General features: G+C 40.6%; 1 protein-coding gene across 5 annotated transcripts in view; it reads left to right on the top strand.

The window, feature by feature from the left end:
- Positions 1-250: 250 nt before the first annotated feature.
- GULP1 (GULP PTB domain containing engulfment adaptor 1) overlaps positions 251-24,217 on the top strand; it is a 163,754-nt gene continuing 139,787 nt past the window's right edge. For 2 of the 5 annotated variants that reach the window (XM_080398783.1, XM_080398780.1), the window contains exon 1: positions 254-571. The gene's annotated coding sequence lies outside the window, so the exon portion shown is untranslated. Of the gene's footprint in view, positions 572-11,506; positions 11,699-24,217 lie in introns of those variants that run through there. The other 3 variants (XM_080398784.1, XM_080398785.1, XM_080398781.1) reach the window with 3 other exon arrangements.

Here is a 24,217-nt window from a genome sequence, read left to right as displayed (position 1 = left end):
CGCGCTCGGTCGGTGCTGCCCGGCGGGGCCTGCTGCCCTCGGCTCGCCGCAGCTCTGCCGGCCTTTGCCCGAGGGGCGACCACGGCCCCGGGCTCCCCGTGACGCCCTGTCCCCAGGGGCGGGCGGGGAGGCGGGGCCGGGGCAGCGGCACAGCGGCGGGGGTCGCGGCGCCTCGGGAGCCCGACCCTGACTCCGCTCGCCGGGAGCCGGGTGGGGGAAAGGCCACTGCCGGGCGGGCCGATCCGTGCCGCCCCGGGCACAGCCCCGCCGGCCGCTCCCCGTGCGCGGCCCCGACGGCGCCCCCTGCCGAGCGCGGCGGGACGCGCCCCTGCCGCCGCCGCGGGGCGCCGGTGCCGCCTGCCTCCGTGCCGGCCGGGCGGCGGGAGGCAGGGGGAGCCCGGGAGCAGCGGCCGCCCGGCGGGCAGCGAGCCCGGCAGGCAGGCGGGGTCCCCCCGCCGCCCGCCCGCCCGCGCTGACGTCAGGAAACTTTCTGGGCGGCTGAGGCGGGAGCGGGCCGGAGCGGCGCCGTGTGCCGGCGCGGCGGGACGGGCTCCCTCCTTCACCTCGCCAGGTACGCGGCGCTCCGTCCTGGGCGGCGGCGGTGGGGGCGCCGGGCGCGGTCCGAGGCGGCAGCACGGGCTGCTGGTTCGCCCCGCCGGTCGCCCGTCGCCCCGCCCGGGGCCGGGGGCAGCCGGGGCCGGGGGCAGCCGCCCGTCCCCGCGGGTGCCGGGGTGCGCTTGGCGAGCGGCGGGTCCGGGCGCCTGTTGATCGCTGCCGCGGACTCGGGGCCGGGAACTTCGCCGGTGGCACCGGCAGCGCGGGGGGGGGGGGGGGGGAAGGCGGCGGTACGGGGGCCGGTTGGCGGGGGCTGGCGGCGGGGGGCTGGCGGCTGTCACCTGCGGCAGCGCCGTGCCTGGCCGGGCCGCTGCCTGGGGGCGCAACTGGCGGGGGCGCAGCCCGCGGCGTTTTCCCCTTCTAACTTCACACCCGTAAGGACTTGGGCGATGTAGAACACGCGACCTGCCGTGGTTTAAGTTGGTGTTTTTGTTTTTTTGGTTTTGTTTTTTGTTTGTTTGTGTGGTTTTTTTTTTTTTTTTTTTTTGAATTTCAAGTAGCTGGAAATAATCTCATTCTGTTTTGTACACCACCCATCCCCTTTTTTTTTTTTTTTCCCTTCTTACTTTTCCCTTTTTTCCCCTTAGTAAGCACAGTAAAGCCATTATCTGAGGCAAGGTTTTGTTTTGCTGCCGAGGGCTGCGCGGCGGCGGCGCTGGGAGGCGAGCCCAGCTGAGCCCAGCTCGCCGCCGAGCCTGATGAACGCACAATTGTTTTACGGGGGAGAGCGAGAGGATCCTCGGCTGGCGGAGGCAACCCCCCGCCACCAAGTTAATTCTAACTCTGTGGAGCAGCCGGGTGCTGGAGGAGCTTGTGCCACCGTCCTGTGGCTGGGGGGCTGAAATCTGAGCGAGGGCTGCAGCCCCTGGCTTGATGTCAGCGGGGTGAGGGAGATCCAGGGGGAAATTCACCGTTTAAGGGGGTCTGAAAGTTGCTCGATGGTTCTCTGGGGGAATACAGAATGGTACGTTGCTCATTTAATTTCACCGCCCTTGTCATTTATTGAACTGAGTTGGACAAAGGCCTGTAAAGGTTAATTGTATCCTTCATACGGAGGAGTTTGCCCCCTCCCCAAGGACCAGATTTCTGGGGTCTCTTTTGAACATCATTCAAATCCATACATCGGTCGTTACATCTCTAACTTAAACACCGTGCAGCTCTCGCTTGGTAAATTTTCAGTTCCTGCAGCTGCAAATTTTTAGAAAGTTGTCTTACAGCGAGAAAGATGTTAAAAAACCTAATAAACTGGAAAGCAATGTGAGAAGGTGGTTAGGAAGGTGCTTTGAATGTGCATAGATACATACAAAATGTTTTAGCAATCTAATTAGTCTACTCAGTATAAATGTAAATAAGCATCCATTTTTACACTTTATATGAATAACGGTGAACCTGTCCTTTTAGAAATAGTTTTTTTTTTTTCTGTGATTTTCTTCCCCTGCACGTTACACTAACTTACAACTTTGGTGGTACCTTTCAGCTGTTGTAGTGATAGGCAATACTTCAGAGCTTCAAACGTCTGCAGCTTATGATGATGATCAAAATGAGACAAAATAATTCACCCAAGGGGGAAAAAGAAATCTTTTTGAAGGTCAAGCTTCTATTTTTATGGAAATTTCAGAATGAACAGAAAACTTTGCCTCGTAACTGTAGTTTTGCTTGATTGATTTGTTGTGTAGTAGTATGTCAGGGACAACCTCTGATATTTGGAGATTATCCATGTGCACTCGGGGAAAGCAACAACAAAATAGTGGGGGAAAAAAGGTCGATAACTTCATGATTATTAGCCTCACACTTTTTGGTACGCATTTTATTTTTGAGTGTATGGATGTGTTAGTGATTATAGGCTTCTTTAAAGGCATATATTTATGTGAAGAGGTTTAATAGAGTGAGTGATTTATTTTAAAAGCCTAGGGATTATGGCACAGTGTCGAAGGATGCAAGGGAGCAGTTCAGTTTGTGCTTATAACAGAGCTACAGGGCAGGGCTATCAGTGAAAAGAGACTAGAAATAAGCAGAAGCAAGTGTAAATCAGGTTGCCTTGGAAGTAATGATGACAGTCTTAAACGTGATCCAGCAAAACATTGGGCGTGTCCAGCGAGTGATGAGTACAGAAATTAAAATGATTTTTGAAGCCAGGGAAAAAAAAAAGAAGGGAGAAAATGCTAGACTGCAACAGTGAACTACACTATGATGCTCTGTGTAAAGCGTTTTAAAGCACATGGGAAAATACAAAACTGATACTAGCGGACCAGGAAGGAGGGTGTAGTTAACAAGAGCGGACAGTGAGAGTGCTAATTACACAAACTACTGGTTGGTACTGCCTCCTCTAGTCTTTGGTGACAACTTTGTAATCTTTTCAAAGCTTTTGCATCTACTGCTCTGCGGAATACTCACCTGATGTGACATTTACAAGCTCATTAAAATAATTTGTTAGTTTCTTGCCTGTAGACAAGGTTACATCTCATAGTTCAATAGCAGTGTGTCTGCATGGGTGTGTTCATGAAAAATTCATAAATATTATTGGGTGCTCTAGAAGTCATAATCAAAAGATGTCTATGAAGAACTCGAGAGGTCATATATAATAAACTGGCATTTGTATTATGATTATAGAGTTAGTTTTTCTCTTGAGATAATTTCTCAAGAGCGTGTTGGTTGAACATGTCATAAGAAAATAATTAGAACTACCACATGAGATAATTAAAGGCCAAGTTTAGCTTGAACTGGGGGACTAACGTAGCTTGAAAGAGAACAAAAAAATGAACTACCTTATCCTTGAATTGTTGACATATCTAATGTGACTTGCAGCAGGATTCAAATTCTGTCAGCTTTTTCAAGAGAGGGCATAGAGCACTGAGAGCTGAAAAGTCCGCTGGGTTCACTTCACAAAAATCACTGCTCCCTTAGAATTTTCAGTTATTGTCAACAGCGAAATGCATGGCAGAGGCTGAGGCTGTGTTTCAAGTAAATCTTCTCTCGAGACAAAAAAAAATTCCTCAATTAATGACTCTAATAAACCTGTTATATAAGAATACACTAATTGGGCGCAAATGTTTTCCCCATCCCCTTTTTTGCCTTACTGTAATCTGATTTTTGAAGGGATAAGCCCCTTTGGAGAATCAGGTTGTATCCCAGAAAAGAACAAATACTGTCCCTGTGAGAACACATAGTGCCTCTGCATAGCTGTCTAACAGCGTTCTCTTTGGTTCTCTTACCTTCAAGGTGTAACTTTTTGTACAGGTACTTATTCGTTAGTATCTTTGTTCCCAATGGAAGTCAGTTCCATCCTAGTATCGCCTAAATCCCTTGAGATCAGAACCCTGGCCTTTTCCAGGCAGCTGGTCTCACTACCCCGCTGTTGGTGCTTTGCTGGAGATGCCCCATGACTTCAATGCTACATCAAATCGTTTTGTGGATTTGCCACAAAAAAAAACCACAACCAACTGTTGCCATTTCACATGTAGCCTCAGTGGGGGTTTACACTGGTGGCTGTGGTGGCGGGGGGCGGGGGGAAGGCGGCATTGCATGTGTTCAGCTACCTGTCATTTTGTGGTCTGTTCTGAAGGCGTATGCCTGTGACCTAGCAGGAGTGGCAGAATGCAGTAGTAGCATTACAGTGAGTTATTGCCCACCCTTTCCATCTTAGAAATGCCAGTGTAGGCCTTGCTTGTTGTGCCGTTTCGTTTGCCCAGGGCACTGAAGGAGCCCTGGGAATGGTCAGTAGTAGCTCTTCAGTCTTACAAATCCGTTCTACCGGGGCTGCAGCTCTACCCCGTCTCATAAGCAGAAGGTCATCTGAAATGCCTCCTCTCGCTGTATGGTTTCAAAACATGTTTGTTACGCTAAACTGAGCATCAAGAGAAGGAAATGATGTTACCACATAGATTTTATCCAGGATTTCAACAGGGAGTTTATCCAGCTGGAAACTCATCATGGATTCCCAGGAAAGAATTTACGCTTCCGTTCCTCCTTCCCTCTGCCAGTTTAAGCAGATGTTCTAATCACCAAGCTAAGAGGGTGCTCTGGATTAAAATATTATCATTTCCTCGGGTTGAAATTACTTACTTTTTGGGGATGTAATTACATACTAGGCAAAGAAAGAGAGAATGTAGAATTGGGTAGCTTAATGGAACAAACATTTCTGTAGGTGAGATAAGACCTGAGTTTCCACAGCCACATAATTAGTAAGCTTACATCGGAGCAAGAACAGAACTTGGGCTTCCTAACGCCAGTGGTTTCACACAGGCTACTTGATAACGTGGCAAAGGAGTACTGGAAAGCTCCTTAGGTTAAGACGCTGGGTATCTTTAACTTCTGCAGAATTCTTTTCTATTTTGCAGGGCAGGCATTGAGAGATTCTGTTTGTTATTTTAATTCCAGAGTCTGATCTACTCAGCTTATTAATTTATACTGTATCTTCTACTCACTTTGCATAGTACTGCATACATTTTATGTCTGACTCTGAGCTTGCATTTTCAGATTTTATTCTGAATTGAGAATTGAGCTGTGTTTTCTCCATTTTCTATCTCACTTGCGGTTATAAAGATTCAGAAACATCTGTGCGGCCAAATGGTTTTCAGTTTATTCTGCCAGTGATACCTGATCAACACCATTGCCTTGCATGAGTTTGCAGAAGTATAACTTGGTAAACAGTTCACTTAATGCACTGGTTGGAGCAGAGACTGCAGCTGGCTCGGTCTTTCTTATCTTAGCTCTATGGCACTAAGAAGAAAAGTTGCTAGATTTTGGATTTTTTTGTCACCAGAAAGTAGAACTGTAATCTGGGGGAATTCTTTAGACGTTCTGGTTATTCCTGTGCTGTAGGCAGATCTTGACTAGTGCAAGTAAATAATACTTTTATTTTTAAAAATTTAAGACTTTTAAGGCAAGTCTTGTGGCATTCGGAAGTGTCTGGTGGCTGTTTCTAGCATGCTGTATTGCTGTAGTGGAGCAGGATATGTCCGTACTCCGGTACTTGGGGATAGAGATGGATAGGCTCCAAGGTGCTTCGATCTTCTCATAATCCCTAAAATAACATGAACACTTAAAAAACTACATTCAAATTCCTACTTACTATTTTTAGATAGAATGAAATAGTTTTTTGAGTACTGCTGGATTCTCTGAAACTATTCAAGATCTTTAATATGATTTTATTTCATTCTTTCTCTGCTCTCTCCATCCCCCTAGTTTTAATGGGGGCAATCTTGGACAAAGGCAGAATGCAGTAGTAACACAGTGTGCAAAATACAATCCTGGCTACTGCCTGCTGTGACATTTAATAGTCTAGTCTATTTTCATTTTTGTCCTTTTAAATGCAGATGTTAGATCTTCAGTTCCTTCTAGGCAGGATGGGCCATTAGGAACTTCACATTATGCTTAAACTTTCCAAGTGATCTAGGACACTCTAAATCCGTGTAGCCCTTAAGAGTTTTTTTTCGGAGTTCTCAGCAGCCTATGGAAAGTCAAACTTGGTTTCCACAAGGTGAAAGGCTGGGGTGAGGCTGCTGCTGCAGTGGTGAAAGGTGGCTGGAAGGGAGGTGATTCCCCAGTCTCACCTCAGTCTTGCAACTCTCCTTGTGGTAGGGGGACCCCCCGGGAGAGCTGGTTTCTTCACAGCTGCAATCTGTCCTTCCTGAGCTTTGGCAAGTAGCGATTTGCCTAGTGCTGGCAATTTCTGTCTGCTGCCCTGTGTAACCTGTTTTTCCTATGCATAAATGTACTCCTAATATTAATCAATATATTTTAACTTTTTTCCAGATTGACAGCCTTTTTTTGTGTGTGTGTGTGTGTGTGTGTACATTTTTTAAAGAAGGTATCTCTTGGAACAGCAGCATTATTTCCTTAATCTGTTGTGAAATCTTCTGGAAAATATAACAGGAGTGAGGTAATGAGCCTGGATAAAGGACTGTGTTCCCAATAAAAAATGCTTTTTCCTGCAATCACAACTCAAAATGTTGTTTGGAACAGCAGTCATTTTTGCATGCCAATTACATTAGGAGTTGTTTAAAAGAGTTTGATGTGTTCTTAAACCTATTTTCTTAACGTTTGTCCAGACCATCTTTCCAAATGCCTTGCTGTGCAGTTATGTGCTGTCTCTAATGCTTTCTTCCTACATGCTGTGTTGGCAGCTGCATGTGTGCAAAGATCATGAGTCAGGTTTCTTAGCAAAAGAATCATAAAATAATGAGATTAAAAATAATATAATAGGCTTTGGGTTTTTTGAACATTTAGTATTGTTTTCCTTCTTTAAAGTTTTTTTTTTTTGCAGCTGCATAGATCTGAAATTTATTTTGTATTGAAAACAGATTTTGATTTTTTTTTTTAATATAAGTTCAAAATTTCAGGACTTGGGTCTTCAAGAAAAACAGAGCTTCTGAAACTTGCCCCAAAATGATGGGTGATGGCACCGGTGTGTCTGAGCTTCTGCTGATACATGCTTCGGTCTTAAAGGAGAAAAATATTAGTCAAAAGGTTTCATTTTCATCCGTGTTTATATCCAGATGTAACAAAGAGGCTTCTGCTGATGGTTCTAACTGCTTGTTCATGTGCTGAAGTCAAAGGAGATCCGGTGCTAGAGCTGAAAATACTAGCTGATAGCGTGTCTTCTTTTTCCTGCTTCCCAACCGATAAGGTGACAGATCCATCACTTCCAAAGCAGTGGGCAGTTGGGGTTACAGTTAAACGGAGGTTTCATATTGCGGAATATGGTATGGACAAATAACACCTGTTTTACAGTAAATGTAGTTAAAATAGTGTGAGAAAACTTGTTAAAATAAGGTAATAGTGAGAGGTGAAGTGTGTATGGTATAATATGATGCTGAATCTTTACTTGGGACAGAAAATAGTAGCAGAGGACCATGTAGCTTGCAGAAAGCAGTTTGAGAGGCTCACCCCCACCATTGTGCCCCTTAATCTGTTTCACATGTGTAAGCTTTAAAGCAGAGCCTACTGTGGATTTGTAAACACAAAAGTCTTTAACATCTGAGATCAGTGCAAACTTTTTTCGGTTCAAGCAGCCTAAAAATTGCATTATTAACTTTGTAAGTTATATGTTGTATTAATATTCAATTTATCCTGTTGTGCAAGTAGGCTTAGGATGGAGGAAATACTTTTCCGGCAAATTTTGCAGCTGGAGCTGTTACTAATTCTCTTATCTTTCTGCGTGGTACAGCAATTGCACTTAATTGTTTGCTTCTGCTGTGTTTTGTGGTGTGAAATGCACTATGTCAACACTGCTAAACTGCAACATCAGTGTGTATAATGCTAATGTTCTCGAAAGAGATAATTTCCAGATTTCATCTAACTGGATGAAACTGCTTATGTGTAACTACCAATGCAGCGCTTTATACATCTTGAAAGTTTGTAGTAGTTTTTTCTCAGTAACAGGTTGTCTTTGACTTCACACATGTTTTTGTGTAATGTGATGTACTGGTAAACTGAAAGGCAATGTATGGATGGGGCTGAGCCAAAATCCACGACTGGGAAGGTGGGATGGAAGGAAAGTAACATTTTCTTACACTTTCTTACACAGCCACTTTAAAACTTTGGGATTCTTATTGAATTGCTTGCTATCCTTATACTTTAGTGCAGCTCTGCAAAGTTGAGTCTACTTTTATTTGATTAAAAGCATATTAGGGTTTTTTTTTTAGAGACAAAAAGAACTCGCCTAGAAGCATTCCAGCTTGTAAAAGTGATTCTACAGCCTCCCATCCCACCCTGCGGTGGGTGCTCTATTTCTGGCTTAGTCCCCACAGGTTCGGAACTGTGCTTCTTAATAAACCAGCCAGTCTGGGAGAGGGCATTTGGGACCTTCATAGTTCCCAGCTTCAGTTCTCTCAAAGGCTGTTGCTTCTGCACTGAAAGATAGCAGAAACGACAAGCTGCGTTTTAACCTGGCCGTACTGCCCTGCAGTCTCATATGCTGCTCACAGGTAGTCTGTCGTTAATAGCAAATGTCAACTAGAAGAGCATATGAGCTATTTCTTGCTTTCTCTTTCAAAGTTAAATACTTCTCCTGGAGTTCTCAGTTTTGTTCCCCAGGTTTTATGTGTGAGGATGTTGAATGTAGCTATCAAAGTGCTGGACTGTTTCTGTGTTCGTAGTGTTCTCCAATACGAAGAGTAAACTCTTGAATCTGGATCATCAGCTGGCGTTTCATCCGTGTAGTACTGAATAATGTGTTTGTATTGGTAACACCTGCTGTCAGGACACTTACGTTTGCTGTGGTCAGCAGCACTTTTTACTGGTTTTGGCTGGGATGGCATGAGGCAGCTGATGGCTACAGACATGGCCTATCTGCTGGTGTGGAAAATTCACGGGGCAAGCACGGTCTACGTAGGTATCGTAGTAATCTGTCGGGAAACTGAAGTGCAGCTGGCAGTGCTGTTGACTGTTTCTCTTAGCAAAGTGCTAGAATTTGCTTTGCTTTGGCACTGATTGGCAAAGCAAAAATGATTTTTCTGCTCAAGTGACTGGTGCTGCGAGAAAGGAGGGTATCTATATCACAGTAGGCAAGGATGGTGTGCGATGCTTTTGAATAACTACTTCAATGCGCAGCATCCTGTGTTATGCATGTTCACTTCGCAGTCTTGCTCAAATGCAGCAGGGAACGGCTGGTCATTATCCACAGCAGTTCATGTAAAATTGTCATGCTCTGGTTTTTCTCTGTCGTCGTTGGGTTTTCTGAGGGGAAGAGGAAGGAGGGGATGACTGCTTAGCAATGAGATGGTGCCATGGTACCATGCGTCGTATAGCTATGCATTTAAAATAGATAATTAAGAAACAAGGGAGTGTGTATTTTATAGCCAATTCTATATAAGCATTTTGTATTTGGTGGCAACCATAACACACACACATTGATACATGTACAACTTGCTCCCAGCATAACTGATTGTCTTCAGTCTTGCTTGTCTTCAAAATCTAAATAATTTGTGCCATGAATTCTAAAACCAGCCTCAGATTCAGAAAAGATTGACATGCTTTAGTGAACAATTTTCAGAAGCTTACTTAACTCTTTTAGGTTTGTTTGTCCCAAGTTTGAACCTAATAGGATAAAGGGTATCCTAGGAGAAAATGTTACTTTGTGGAATAGAATGCACTTACAAAATGTCTTTCTTTGCATGAATTTTACCCTTGTTAGTCTGTTTTGTTTACTTTTAAATTCCTGAATTTTATAAATAAAGCAGCAATGTAGTCTTTACTTTTAGATCTCTAAAGAAAGAAATGTAGTCACTAAAAACTGACAAAAGTACGTGCGACATCATTTGTTTACATATTTTACTCAAAGCCAGATGAAGAAAATTATAGAGAGCTAATACAGATGAGAGCTGGTATTGTATGGGGAAAGGGAATAATTTTGAAGGGCTAATAGATGAGACTTCTGATGAAGTGGAACATCCTTCTGCTGGCCAAGGTTGTCATTTAAAATGGAGTAGAAAGCTTCTTCCTATGGAGGCTTTCTGACTATAGAGACTTTTTGGGAAGACTCGGTGTGTTTCGTACACGCTGCGTATCCACAAAATCTTAGCTGGTCACTGATTCCCTGATATTTTTAAGAATTTTCTCATCTGTGATACTTGTTGCCTGAACCTTAACTTCTTTCCGAACCTCGCTCCTGGAGGAATCTGGGATTCCTCAAACAGAGGTTTTAATATCAGAATGAGCAGTCATCGTCTAAGCTTTTGATATCCAGAATACAGAACCAGGCCATATTTTGATGACTTAAGGATATTGCGCTTTATTATGTAGCATTTTTCTTACCATTCTTGGAGGATATCCTGAGTTTTTATAATTTTATGGCTTATAAAGAATTCCTAAATAAGATTTTCTCCCCCTTCCCATTTTGGAGCTGCATTTCCTCTGTGGCATTGTTAGGCTTGATTAGGATCTAGGAACTTTTTGAGTAGTGAGTCAGAAAAATAAACAAAAGCTGAGCAAGCAAAAGCTGAGGAATGGAAGAGCTTTCTAGTTTAAGTGTAGATTAAATCCTTTCAGCTCTAAACTAGAGGTATAGTTTCCCTCCCCTGCGTGCACACGTTTTCCTTCCTTTTTCCTTACCCCTTTCTTTCTCTTCCCTTTGCACCCTCAAAGTCATTGAAGACAGTTGCTTTATGCCTTCCTCAGACAACTTTGTGGGATAGGCCTGCATGTGCTTCTTTAAGAGCCCGAAGGGAAAGCTTCCAACTGTAACAAATCTGTTGTGTAAAATATGCAAAATGGTAAATATGCTTATAGTTATAAACCCTAAAGATTCCACAGCAGTCCCCTATGTACTCCTTACTCAGAGAATTATCTATGTTGTGACTCTCTGTACTTTCCAATTTGGGATTTCAAGTTTTTTGACATTGCAACTGAGTAGTGATTAAAAGGTATGAAGAAATGGACCATAAAATAGATGTTTAGCAGAAGATAAATAAAAGCATACTTAATAAGATTAGTGGAATATATTTGAGATGTGTTATGTTACCAGCATACCCGTGACTGCTTAAACACTGAAATAATCTGTTGCTATTTAATCCAAATCAACTCCATTTGCTAGGTCATCTGGAAGTTACTTTTGCTGAATAAAGTTCTTAGTTGCTTAGCCAAATGGCAGGGCAGAAAAAAATGTCAAACTACTGAAGAAATATGCCTTGACAGTAAGGAAGGCAATAAAATGCTAAAGATCTCGGTTCTGCAAGAAATAAGTTGTGGGCTGGAAATAATTGCTTTGAATATTTTGAATTCATTATGCTGAATTTTGCCAGATGCTCTTGAAGAATATTTATGTTTGTTGTTTGCTGTGGTGTTTCTTGTACTTGCTATGAGGCATATCTACTTACGGGTAACTTGATCCCGTTTGTTTATGGTCTAAATACTCCCCGCCCCCCCCCCCCCCCCCCCCCCCCCCCCCCCCCAGTATTCAACTGGGTGTTATGTTCAGCTGCTTTTTAGAAGACATGACAGAAATGTAAGTCCCAGGCAGTGTTTGCGTAAGGCAGAACAAAGTGTATTTGTTTTTAGCCAGCAAACTTCTTTTGAATCTTGATGTATCTTGACAGATTTCTGAAACTTGCATTTCACTGTGTACCTAGGAACATTTTACAAGGTAAGATCTTTAGAGATGTTGCAGCTCAGATGTACTTGTAACACATCTGGAGAAGGTGACTTCTTAACTGTACTCTCAGCCTTTTACACTGTGCAGGGGTGAACAGTAGAGAGAGCTTTCTGCTCGGTCCTGTCTTGTCACTTATCTGGAAATGTGTGGAGTCTGCCCTGTCATGTGGATATTAGGAAAACCTATAGGCACATATGGCAAAGTATTGGCTAGTGCAACAGTTGATATGTGAAAAATTACAGTGTGAATGACTGCAATTACATGGTTACTAGCTCTTCTGTTATGGGTGTATGAATTCTGCTTGTGTCTGTGCTTTGATTTCTCAGACTGTTCTTGTTTGGACAGTCATACCGTAGTTCTGTAAGTTGTTTGAGACAGCAGTGGTACTGCTGGGATGGTGCTTGGAGCCATTCTCTATCCGTTGCCACCCTTTCCCTGCCCGATGCACCTTTCTTTGTGTACTGGCTCAGGAACTGGATCAAGTACGATGACGAACTGGGAAGGGGGAGGAATAGGCCCATTAAAACATGTTCAGTCTGATTGTGGAGCAGCAGCGTAAGATGTGATAAAGTTGCTCTTTGAAGTAGATAGAGGCTAAGCTCTAAGCCTTGGTTCAATGTACGCAGTTTTTTTTTACTGCTTGCGGTGTAGTTCATCGCTGACCTGACCAGAACAGATTAATCCGTATAAACGTAGTCTCTATCTGGCCTTCATTGATGTAATTTTATACTCTTCAAGGCACAACCACATTAACAATTGAGGATATTCAGTGTGGAAAAACATAAAGCTTGCTGTTACTATATCCAGTTTATTTAGCTTTGTCATAAATGTGGGGTCCTAGGTGTGTGTATTAGGGAGGTTTGTTTTGTTTTCCTGCTGTGCTCCATCAGAAAAAATATAAAAGCTTTTTTTCTTGGCCCTTACTGTTTCTTAAAAAGTGGAGGATGCGTTGACTTCTGAATAACACAGAACACTTAATTTATCTGTTAAATAACAGAAAAGAAACAGAAATTGAGAATCTTTTAAACTTTTTTTTTTGTGTTTCGATTTCTTATTCTTTTTTAAATGAGGATCCTTGATTGGTGCTGGTAGCCACTTAAAGAAGTGAGGTTGATGGTTTTCTTTCCATATTCTTGTTACTAACATAATATTCTTTTATCACTTACAAAAAACAAATACTGTGTGTTCAATGCTCTTTCTATGGCAAATAACCAAGAATGTATTAACATCACCTTTATGGTGTTGTACATTGCAGCATGTTAGCCATCAAGCTGACTGTCCATTGTGTAGATTGAAATTCGTGGCCAAAAATGGGTATTTCTGTGGCACTCCAATTACAGCTGTAGTGCTGATTTCATTCTCTATGTACTTTTGCCTTTCATCCTTCATCAGAATTACCTGGAAGCATCTGAAGTGATTTGCAGAATTTTGGTCCCAGATTTCATGTGTTTATAAGAGATCAAGAAATGTTTTAATGTAAGACTATTGCTTCATGCTCTAAAATTGGAATTAGGTGAACACTGATCTCTGCAGAATGGGAGCTAATATTCTTATTGTTGCTGTTTAATAGATCGATTGAAGGTGAATATTGTTACATGGACTATTACCATGTAGATTAGATTCACAGGCTGATAGTTTTTCAGGCCAGAGCAAACAGCGTTCTGTCTCGTCCAGTGACTCTTGTGGTGGCTCCCCCACTCACTCCCAGTTAAAATGTGATATTGCTAATAGATACAATTTTGACTTCCAATCTCCCCTATTGTAAGTTTTATCATAATGTCGAACAGAACATGCCAGTACTTAATTGCCTTTTGGAGGATATTTTTACAGTTGATGGTGTTGCTGCTGCTTGAGTAGAAAAGGATTCTGGTGCTTAAGGGACTGCTTGATTTTGAAAATGAAGGCAGACCATTTAAACTGATGTTTTTCAAACTAGTCTCTAGTGGAATTGGACTACGCCAGGGCGAGCCCATTTTTCCTTTTGCCTCTCTCCCTGGCAATGACTTTGGAATTTTTTGGCCTGCTCCAATAAAATATCTACATGTTTCACAAAAACTAATGAACAGTTAGAAAAGAAGAGATTGACACCGGTGTCCTTGTAGAAGACGCGTAGCTGACTGGAGAATGATGTGGCAGAAACAGTGGGGTCTTGCGCGTTGCCTGAAGTTTGCTGATTTTTAGTTAGTGACAGTTACCTGTTATAAAACCCATGACAAAAAGATTTTTTTTTTTTTCTTGCTCTTAAAAATTTATCCATGAAGTCCTGTCATAAAGGATGAAACCCTTCTAGCACTTTATTGTGGAGTAGCTTTACAGGTACACAGCATTGTGAAATTTAATGTCATTTTTTATCATGCTCATTTAGTTCAGTCAGTCATCTCTATTATTTATTTCTTTTCTATTTATATCACATTTCATCACATTCTGTTTTCTTGAAACTTTCATTGTGGCCCTCTTCAGTCTACTTTTTCAGTAGACAATCTTTTACTCAGTTAATTGCACTTTAGCAGAATTGGCATGACACATCCAATATACGTACTGTATATATGAATTTCCTTTTTTTGCCAAAGTCTTTTCAGTGTTCCAGATTTTTTTGGGTGAGGTATATTTTCTGTGGGAATGCTCAGTTTGCCGTAGATGTCTTCTACTGGCCTGAAGAACTTCTATGCATTCCATATGCTTCCAGAATCTGCAGTTAATTATTTTTCTTGCAAATTACTTCACAAGCCTGGATGGCTTTAAAACCTGGTAGTATGTTTGATTGTGTTTTGTGTATTATTATTTTTTTTTTAAGGAAAAGCTTATGATCCCAGTTGGACTTGCCATTTTTCCGATATCATTTCAATATTGTTTGTGTTCAGCAGTGTTCTAAATGACCCTTTTCTCTACGTGCACAGAATTGCGACTTGCCAGGTTTTTTTTTTGTATTTACTTTTGTGGCCTTTTTATAGCTTGGTATGTTTTAGCACTCTCTATAAATTAAAACAAAACTTCCAATGGCATTGGAAATCTCATGTGTTGTCTCTGCTGTCTGTTCTCCCCTTGCAAGCAGCTATGTAGCAATGTCTGTCCAGAGGCTTTGAAGGTTATTATTACATGAAAGAATTTTAGGATCTTCTGTCTTTTACTGGGAAGCTTCCCAGGGTTGCTTCATCAGCTGTACTTGTTCGATTGGTAGCTTTTCTAAATATTACTTCTGTTGCTTATTGTTTGCTGCTTGTTAGTTCTTTGTCTGTGCTTGGAGGGATTGTTTCATGTGATTCTTTTTAATTAGATAAAATATTGAAACATTAAATTTTGTTTTCAGGTGTTTTCTTCAGTTGCCTGCTACAGCTGCTGACTTTTATTTTTCTTTTATGTTTTCCATTATTCCCTTTATACCTCTATTTCTCCACCACATTTTTGTTAACTTTGCAAATGCAGGACTCGGTCACTGCTTCTTAATTTGCTAATTTCTGCAGCTCAATATCTTTAGTGTTGTTTTTTTTTTTTTCTTGCGTTGAAACTGTATGCATATGCCTTTCTGCATCTCCTGGTTCACTTAGAGAAGTTATTACTGACTTAATTGATGAAAGCAAGAATTCAGAATTTGAAGGAGTAGTAGCCACATTTGGTCATTGTGCCTGATCCCTATCTGTGATTCCTGAAAGGAAAACAAGGAATAGATGCGAGTCATAAACACTGGGTTACTTTCTTGCGTCTCTCTTCTATGGCTTTTTGGATAGAAATGCTACTGCGTTGCCACTGCAGTTTGACTCTGGAAATTTAACCAAGGGTGCTATATCAATCTCTATGGTGTTTCACAGATACTCTTTTCCTGTGACCACTTGCTGACTCTCCGCAACCCCAGATTTCTAAACTGGTTTTTAAGATCTGATGCAGATTGTAGATGATAAAAATAAAACATGCAACCTCTTGGGTTAAATATAATCTGTGATAACAGGACATTTTTAACCTCCTGTGATTTCTTTTTTTTATCACTTACTAAGTTTTACAAAGGAGGCTTTTCCTATTATTGTTCTTTTGTCTTCTGTGATGAGAAATACAAATGTCCTGAAGAAAACAGTTTATAATTTTAGCTGGAATACACTGCTGATCTAAATAACAAGTAGGACTGTAAGATGCAAGTGTGATAGTATCGCAAGCTTCAGCAAGCCTTTTTGGAGATTAATGGCATCTCTTAGGGCCAATATGCTTCAAGTAGGTTTTTTCAATTTTTCAAGTTCTAAGAGAAAACAACCATTAAAGTAAAAATATACCTGTGGTGTAGGCTTCTGTCATAGCAATAATCCTAGTGTTTGTGTGTGGTGGGTTTTTTTGGTTGGTTTTTTTTGTTGTTTGTTTTTTCTGTAGAGGGGATTAGTATGTTAATCCTGATGTCCTGGACTTTGAAATAATAGTATCATATAGTATCATACTACTAGTGTCACAACTGGCAGTTCAGTGTCCTGCTGCTTTTCTAGTCCTAAAATATACACAGAGTGTGGTGATATCTGTGAAAGGAGAATACGTGGGATTGTACAGAGCGTGCTGGATTGAAAAATATAAAGAACACGATAAAAGATCTTGTGATGCATGAAGGATTTAAAAACAACCTCTAGGTTAAACTGCACTAGTGACCAAATTAATGTTTTGATGAGGCAAACTGGGAAATTGGTGGCAAAGAAAGGTTTTTCTTTTAAGATTCATGCACCTGCATCCACTTAGTCCATAGGTTAAGCTGTTGACAAAGCTTGAGTTTATATCTATTGCTTGGAAACAGAAAATATTTTTAAGTCTTTCTGTCTATTATATCCTATATGGGCAGATGACACAACTTAGTGATTACCGTTAGTATTGATCCAGGCCTTGATTACATTCCAGGATTACCTTTGCTTCAGAAGACAGGCTTGCCTCTTCCTCTGCATAGGATCCAAACCTGTGTAGCAACTCGGGGATGCTTGCCACGGAACAGCACTACCATGTTTTACTCTGCCTAGCACATCATCTCCCCACCCTCCCAACATAACGGCATGTGTTTTTGTGCTCTATTGGTGTTTCAACTCTCTCCAGCTCTTTTAACTAGCTTAAATGAAGGGTTCTGGATACCTTTTATCAGTATGACTAGCTGAATTGCGTATTTACTGTCAAAAGCATTTTGATTAAAATGTAGATACTTTTGAAGGTATGCAAAGTGTCTGTTCTTAGTTTTCAAGATTTCTGCTTGATATTGACTTAATACTTGATCACCTTGATCCTGGCTACTTTTCAAAATTACTTGTTAGTTACGACAAGTAGTCTGGTTTAGCCACTTAATTTGAACCAGCCCGAAGGAGCCTGATTCCAAAGAACACTAAGAACCCCTCTCACTGAACATTAGACATGTTGATTCTGGTACAGACCCAAAGTGGCTTGTCGTATTTGTAAGCTTCAGTAAAAAACATTTGGTCCCTAAAAAGGAGAAGATATGGTTTTTATAAATCCAGGATTTGCAGTCCTATTTTATATAATCCAGGTGTAAAAGAAGTATCTTTCCATGCTAGCAAGTACATTATTGTGTACAGCCCACAATAACAAACAGGCTAATGGAATTCTTAAGTGCTTGTGATTCATTTAAGGAGTTGCTTTTGTTATGATAAATCTGAGTAGTTTGCAGGTTTATAAAGGTGGATGGTTGTGTGTGAGGTGTATCTTATAACTATTTTCCTATGCAAAGTAGCAAAACCAATATAATTTTTTTGTTGTTTTTTTTACGGCTTCTTGAATTGTTTGTTCATAGCTGTAGACCTAAGGTTTGTTGGAGAACATATAGTTAGTTACACTACACAAAAGATTTTTGATGACATTAATATTTTTAAATTGCTGCAAGATTTTTTTAATAGTGCATGTGGTGCTTTATGTGTCTTTTTAGTTCTGTTTGTTGTTTGTTGAACCCTGACACTCATTGCAGCAGTATAACATGGGTAGCAGGGGCTTAATAGAAATAAAGGTGTAGGAAAAAAATAGAAATACACAATGACAATTTTTTTTTGTGATTCTGTTCAGAGTCTTTCTTCTAAGTTAATAAAAACTGTACAGTCCTATGCTGGAGGTTATGAACTTGCTTATGGATCATACACACCGATGAGTGCAGACAAATTTGAGCACATCAGCTTCTGGTTTTAGCAAACCACCTGCAAGACAGCTCCATTCCAGAAGCACTGTGTGCATGCCTCCGCAGCTATGTTATCGTGCTTGAATACACCTGAAGACAGTTTGGGAGCAGGAGTGTGTTTGACATGATAAGGTGGTCAGAAGCAGTGTGAAGTTTCAGACGTCGCATGGGTTGGTTAGGGTTCAAAGATTCGTGGCATCAGCCCCAAATGGGGTGCTGGAAGGCAAGCTGGGGAAATCTCTGATTTCCGTGTTGTGCCTGTTTATTACTGCCCCTCTGTTTATTCCATTTGTATTTCTCTCTTTCTTGGTGCAGTGTCTGGCTGTCTTTACATCACTTGTTTTTAGTACATGAGCATGGTCAGAATCTTTTTGTAGCTTCCTGGCAGGTATTGCTGTTAGAGCTGCGTTAGATTTTCTAGCCCTTGTGTTGTAAGGTATGTGGAATAAGTAGTCATAAGCTATTTGAAGTGACATGTTGAGAGAGGCCTTTAGGTTCATTTTCATATTAGTTAGCAGCTTGTGATTTTAATGAGGAAAAAGAGTTTGTATGTTAGACTGAGGAAAGCTGTGGGTTCATGTAAAAACTTTTATCGGTGTCGCCTGATGCTCGCTTTGGACTCTCTGTGTAAAGAGTAGCCTGAGGTTTTGATGTGACTTCTCTATGGGGTGTTTTGTTGTTGTGGGTTGTTTTTTTTTTTTTTTTTTTTTGTTTTGTTTTGTTTTTTTTTTTTAAAGGTCTGTGTAAATGTATAAGTAAACATGCTACAAAGTATTTGAGTTAAATAGTTGAACTGCATAGTTTCAACTTGCGTTGTGTGTCAAATGGAAGGAAAATGTTGATTAAGAGAGATGGGAGAGCAGAAGTGGGAGGTTGGTCTAGCCGTGAGTGTTGGTGTATTTCAGGTAGTTGGGTTGCACCGAGAAACACAGCTGTGCTATTATTAAGAACAGATACTTCTACAAAACACAAACATATTATCCTTGCATTATGTGAAAAAGCTAAAGCAAAAATACTTACTTAAATGTTTCACTTTGTAACAGAAAAGAAACAATGTTTCATTTTTTGTTTTTATTTGTATTATGTGAAAATGCTAAAGCAAAATATTTACTTGAATGTTTTACTTTGTAACAGAAAGGAAACATTTCATGTTTGTTTTTTTAGCTACCTCAACCTAAATACTGAAAAAACTCACTTGTAGACTGTGCTCAATTGGCCTCTTGTTTACCTTGGGAAACTGGTCAGTTTCTGCGCTGCACTTCTGTATGTTGAATATTTTTTTAAAAAGCTGTGTAATAATATGGCTATAAAAACATGGGAATTAGATAGTGACCGGTGTGACAAACTCTTAAATGAGATTTGTTGCTGATAGGGGGCAGTGACTGAGTGAGTGGCTGTGTGGTACTTAGTTAATGGCTAGGGTTAAACCACGACAAACAGTAATGTATGATCACAGCATTATTTGTCTTATGCTATGGCTTCTCAAAAATGCATTTTCATTCTCTGTTGCTTTGTTTGCAGCTTTCAGAAACTGCTTTTTCATTGAACTGTATGACGTTTTCGTGATTGAATATATACTTGATATTCTAGAAGCATCTTACAGCGAATCATAGCTGGTCTGCAAAATAGCCTGAGACTAGATAATAATTTTAGTTATGAATTTTCTCTGCTATCAGTGGTACGTGCACATCATCAATGCAGATGATAGAATTAAACTTACTAGGACTGGCAAATACTTTCCAGCGTAGGATGCTGCCTTCAACATGACCTTTTAGTGGACTTTTCTGGTCTGTTATTTGAATTTATGTCACTAAAGGAAAAAAAAAATACATTCAGAAATGTAAAAAAAGAAAGAAGTAGAACTTTCTAAAACTTTTAATTTAAAATTATTTGGTTCTAGTTGTAAAATCTTAGAAATGTTTTATCTGAAAACTTGGTACTGTGTGTCAGTAATTAATTACATTTTACCCTTAACAATTCTTTATGGGGAAATGCTTTCTACTACTTCTGATTTTAGGAAATTTGGAGAATTAATCTGTATATACCAGCATTTTCTTCAGGTTCATATCTGGAGTAATCATACAATATAATTTGTAAGGGGCTGCTAGAGGTCGCCTGTTTGCCTCTCTCAAAGTGAGGAAACTGGGCCTGTAGTAAAAAGAGATCAAATGGTTGGACTTGATGATCTTAAAGGTCTTTTCCAACTAAATTATGATTTTATGATAACTTGGGTTAAATTTTCTTTTCCTCACAGCTCCAGGCTCTCTGCCTTAAGATCTTAAAGTAGGTGCCAGTACTAGATCAGGTAGTAATTTTGATTGGAAGAGAAAAGCAAGGTCCATTGGTAAGGTAGAATATCTGGTTCAGAGGAGGGTAGGTATCATGTGAGGAACGGGTAGTTAAGGCAATATTTAGACTTCTAGGATAGAAAAGCAGAGACCATAAACATATGATGAGATGTTTAGGAGCCTTTGTGTGAGTTTTCTTTAAGTGAGGAGGGACTGGCGGTCAGGATAATCATGGGGCATAAGAGGGAAGGAATTTATGCAGCCAGGCTGGAGAACAAGCACTAAAGATACTGGAAGGGATTTGGACAGAAAGTGTTAGTCTTGCTTATGATGGGAAGACAGAACTTTGTCCTTGAGAACATATTGCCCTCTCCAGAGCCTGAAAGGGAACTTAACCAATCAGGTATTATTCTGGAGAATGTGAGCTTGCTCCCCGTTTTCAGTATTTGATACCGGTTAAGATGCTGTAAGCATCTTTTTGCTGATGTTAGGGATGCTTGACTTGAGCTCTTGGTGCTGATTTGAGGAAGTGCTGACTCTTATACCTGAAATCAAGGGCAGCTTGCTTTGAACATAAAGTACTCCACATTTTATAGCTCTTTAGGAAATAATACCCAAGGGCTTAGACACAGGTTTCCTTGGCGGATAGTTGCGGTGGTTTCTGCCAGGGTTTACTGCACCTGCAGCAAATCAGTTGAATGGAGTGTTCGCCTGTAGCCAAGTTTAAACTACCTTTCACTAGAGTAGGCAGCTAAATGTTTGGTAATAATAATAATTTCAGTTTGGGACCTCTAGTTCTTTGATGATGTTGAATAGCCACAATGACTAAATGTAAAATGAGGACAACAGTATTTTTGAAATGGAGTTTTGACATACATGGAATTTTGTGGGCCATCAAGTGCTCTGGTGAGAGCTGCCATAGAGCTTTCTCTTGTGAGCGTCCTCTGTCTTCAGACTCTGCTTTAAGGAGTTTGCAGTAAATAATGCACCAGGCTTTAACATGGACCACCGAACAAGCTGCCCATTCAGTGAGCAGCATCTGTTTTGTGTACTGAATGAGGCAATAACCTATAGAAAAACCTCTTTCATTACACAGTCACATACTGTCATTATTCCTGCATGTAAGGAATCCCAGTTAGGACTACACGGACGACATTATTCTGGCATTTTAACAACTTCTGAGTGATTATTTACATTGCTCAAACCTTGCATGTAGTACTTAATCTGTCGTGCGGGAGACTAGTATAACCAGTCATCCGGATTTTTAAGAGGACAGGGCCTTAAACTGGTGTGATAGAGGACTTCCAAGCCAGTTGTGAAAAATACTGAAAGTCCTTTTTGTTCTGGACTGTGCTGGTGGCCAGGCTTGCCTCGTTGGAAAAGGGATTTTTCAACTGAAGCATCTAGTTCCGAGCGCTGTGTTTTCTGCTCTTTTAGGAAGAGGCAACTTCACTGTCTTATGGAGGAATTCCTTCTGTCTTCCTCCTGTTTAATCCCTGCAGATTTATCTTTTATTTGGTTAACATCACAGCTTCTGCCACAGGGAATACTAGTAAATACTGGATGTGTAAAAACTACGCAGAAGCCTGTCTTGCTTGGAATACTTCATATGTTCTTGTTCAGAAGTTATTGCTGTTATACAGTTGAGGATTTGACAGTCACAGACAGAATGCTTATTGGAAAGCTAGGGTTATTGCCCTTATTTGTGATTTTTTTTTTAGAAATAGTTTATAGGGATGAAATTATTAATGGGATTTGACAGCAAACATTTCTGCAGGATCATTGTTTCTGGATCATCTGTTTCTTGTTCAATGTCCGTGAATAATTAGCTTATAAAAAAACCAGTCATTGAACGAATATCTTATAGAGAAACCTCTGATGTTAGATTTGGTCCCCTAATTGCTCTTATAATTGGGCATTCATTAGGTTCTTTCACAAGTCAGGGCAATAAACCTCTTCTGTTTTATTTAGAATGTTTATAAAAACAATTGAACCAGCAGCTGATTCCAGTTTTCTGTTCAGTAAGCAATTTTGGAAGACTGGGCTGTGCAATTGTCCAATTTGCCTAGGTTGTAAAAGTTGAATGTAAAGAGAGATGGAATATCAGCATATGGCTCTGTATTAGCAATTACATGCATTAGTGGTTAAGCTATTGTGTTGTGTCTGCTTTATAAATGTTTGTGTTGCAGCTTTCTACTTAGATGTTGATGACAGTGTGTGGCAGCGATCATCAGTTATGGCCCAGTAAAAAAAATAGCTACATGTATTTGCTAGCATATCCAGTCCTAACCCACACTGATGGAAACATCAGCTGTTTCATTGTTCCTTAATAATTTAACATGAGGTCATTGTCAACGGGGATGTAAATGTTTAACTTCTTATATTTGGCAGATTCAAGTTTTAGAGCTCTTTAAACATAAGCAAGCCTGGAAATAAAGCGATACTGATGCTTATGTAAAACTCGTCTTATTAATTCTGAAATATTTTGGAACGTTTTCTGATAGCCTGAGTACATGTATAAATGAACTATACAGTCTCTTTGTCTGTTCTGAAAATACTGGCAGCTCTGTGGTAAAGGGCAGCTTTGAAATGTCGTGCTGTTGTCAAGAAAATTAATTCACTGATCTTTATTCATAAAAATCAGTGGAAAAATTCTACAGTTATGAATAGTCTCTGGATGTAACTTCTCTGAAATGGGAGGAATGTGGTAAGTTTGAATTAAGCTGTGATGGTTATTTAGACACCAAAATATTTAACTTTTGCTATATGACTTCTCTCAAATCCAGAACTTCATACTTGTTTGCAGATCGGCTGTCAATAGCATGGTGATTGAAGAATTTTAAGTTGCAGGTACAAAATGGAGCTTGTTTTAAAGTCTTTGGGAGTTAGAAACAGTCTTCTGGAATTGTCTGCATTAATTTTTTGTAATTGTAACATTGAATGACTCATGTGAATGAAAAGAATAAATGAAGTATTTCTGGTGGTATTCATCCTGAAGCCAAGGCATGACTAGCAAGTAATTAATTGTCAGTATTATGTCTTTGCATGACTTCACTGGCTGAATTGCAGAAATGCTGATTTTTCACAGTGGTGAAAAAGATGCAGGGCTTCTCTTGGATGTCAGGTTGAGGTGGTAGAGTCCGCAGGTTCCTGTGACAAGGCTGAAAAATGACTTGTGGACCTTATTCCAGGTGTACAAGCCTGTAGGGCAAGTATTGCTGAACTGTTCTGTGCCCGTGCGGTGAACAAGCCATTTTTTGCATTGGTTTCACACGTGTCTGTGGATACTGATACATTTCCTTAGATATGGACCTCTTCAGGCCATTGAAAATTGTCTTTTCTGGTTTATTTCTCCACATTTGATAGCTTCGGAGGAAGTGCCTCTGCTTATTAAAACCTGTTTTTTAATTGATAATATTTGGGAAAATAGATTGTGAATGTGTTTGTTGAGATTATTCAACACATGGTTCAGATGGTAGACATATGCAAAGCCCCTATACTTGACATGTTTAAGTTGCCCAAAGGTGATATTTCAGTGATTCGTGATAAGAGCTTGTAAGAGCCTGTTCAGTTCTGGGGAGAGTTGCGGGTTTGTGTCCCCAAGATCACGTACCTCACCAGAATCCTTCCATGCATTCAGCCCTCGGGAGCTGATTAGTCCTTGGCACTGACAAATTTTTCCTCTGGAGGTTTAAATGCAAAGGATCAGCTGTACTACAAGTCATCTCTTGGTTCATGTCTGACCAAGTATTAGGCTAGATAAATTGGATGTCCAAAGTATTAGTAATATATGCAAGCATGGATTGAAGATCTTGAAGTCGTTTTATGAGTTGTGAGGAATTTGCTCCGATGACTGCAGTTTCTGAGCTTTTTGACAGGTACCTTTGCGGTGAGACAGGTGGAGAGGAGGGAGCTGTTAGGCCATGTTCAGTGATAACCTTTTCTTGGTGTCATCTGTCTTTGGTTTACTGAGTATCAACAGCTGATCATATGTGCTTATTAATGTTATCAGGTAATTGGTTGTATTGGTTACCTGCTGTAGACAGAGTTAGTTTGTATTTGTCGCTGGATCAGAAATATGACTTGAGA

Source organism: Falco punctatus (assembly GCF_963210335.1).
Source record: "Falco punctatus genome assembly, chromosome: 8".
NCBI lineage: Eukaryota > Metazoa > Chordata > Aves > Falconiformes > Falconidae > Falco > Falco punctatus.
The sequence above is the reverse complement of the archived record's forward strand: the minus strand, read 5'-3'. Positions and strand labels throughout refer to the sequence as shown.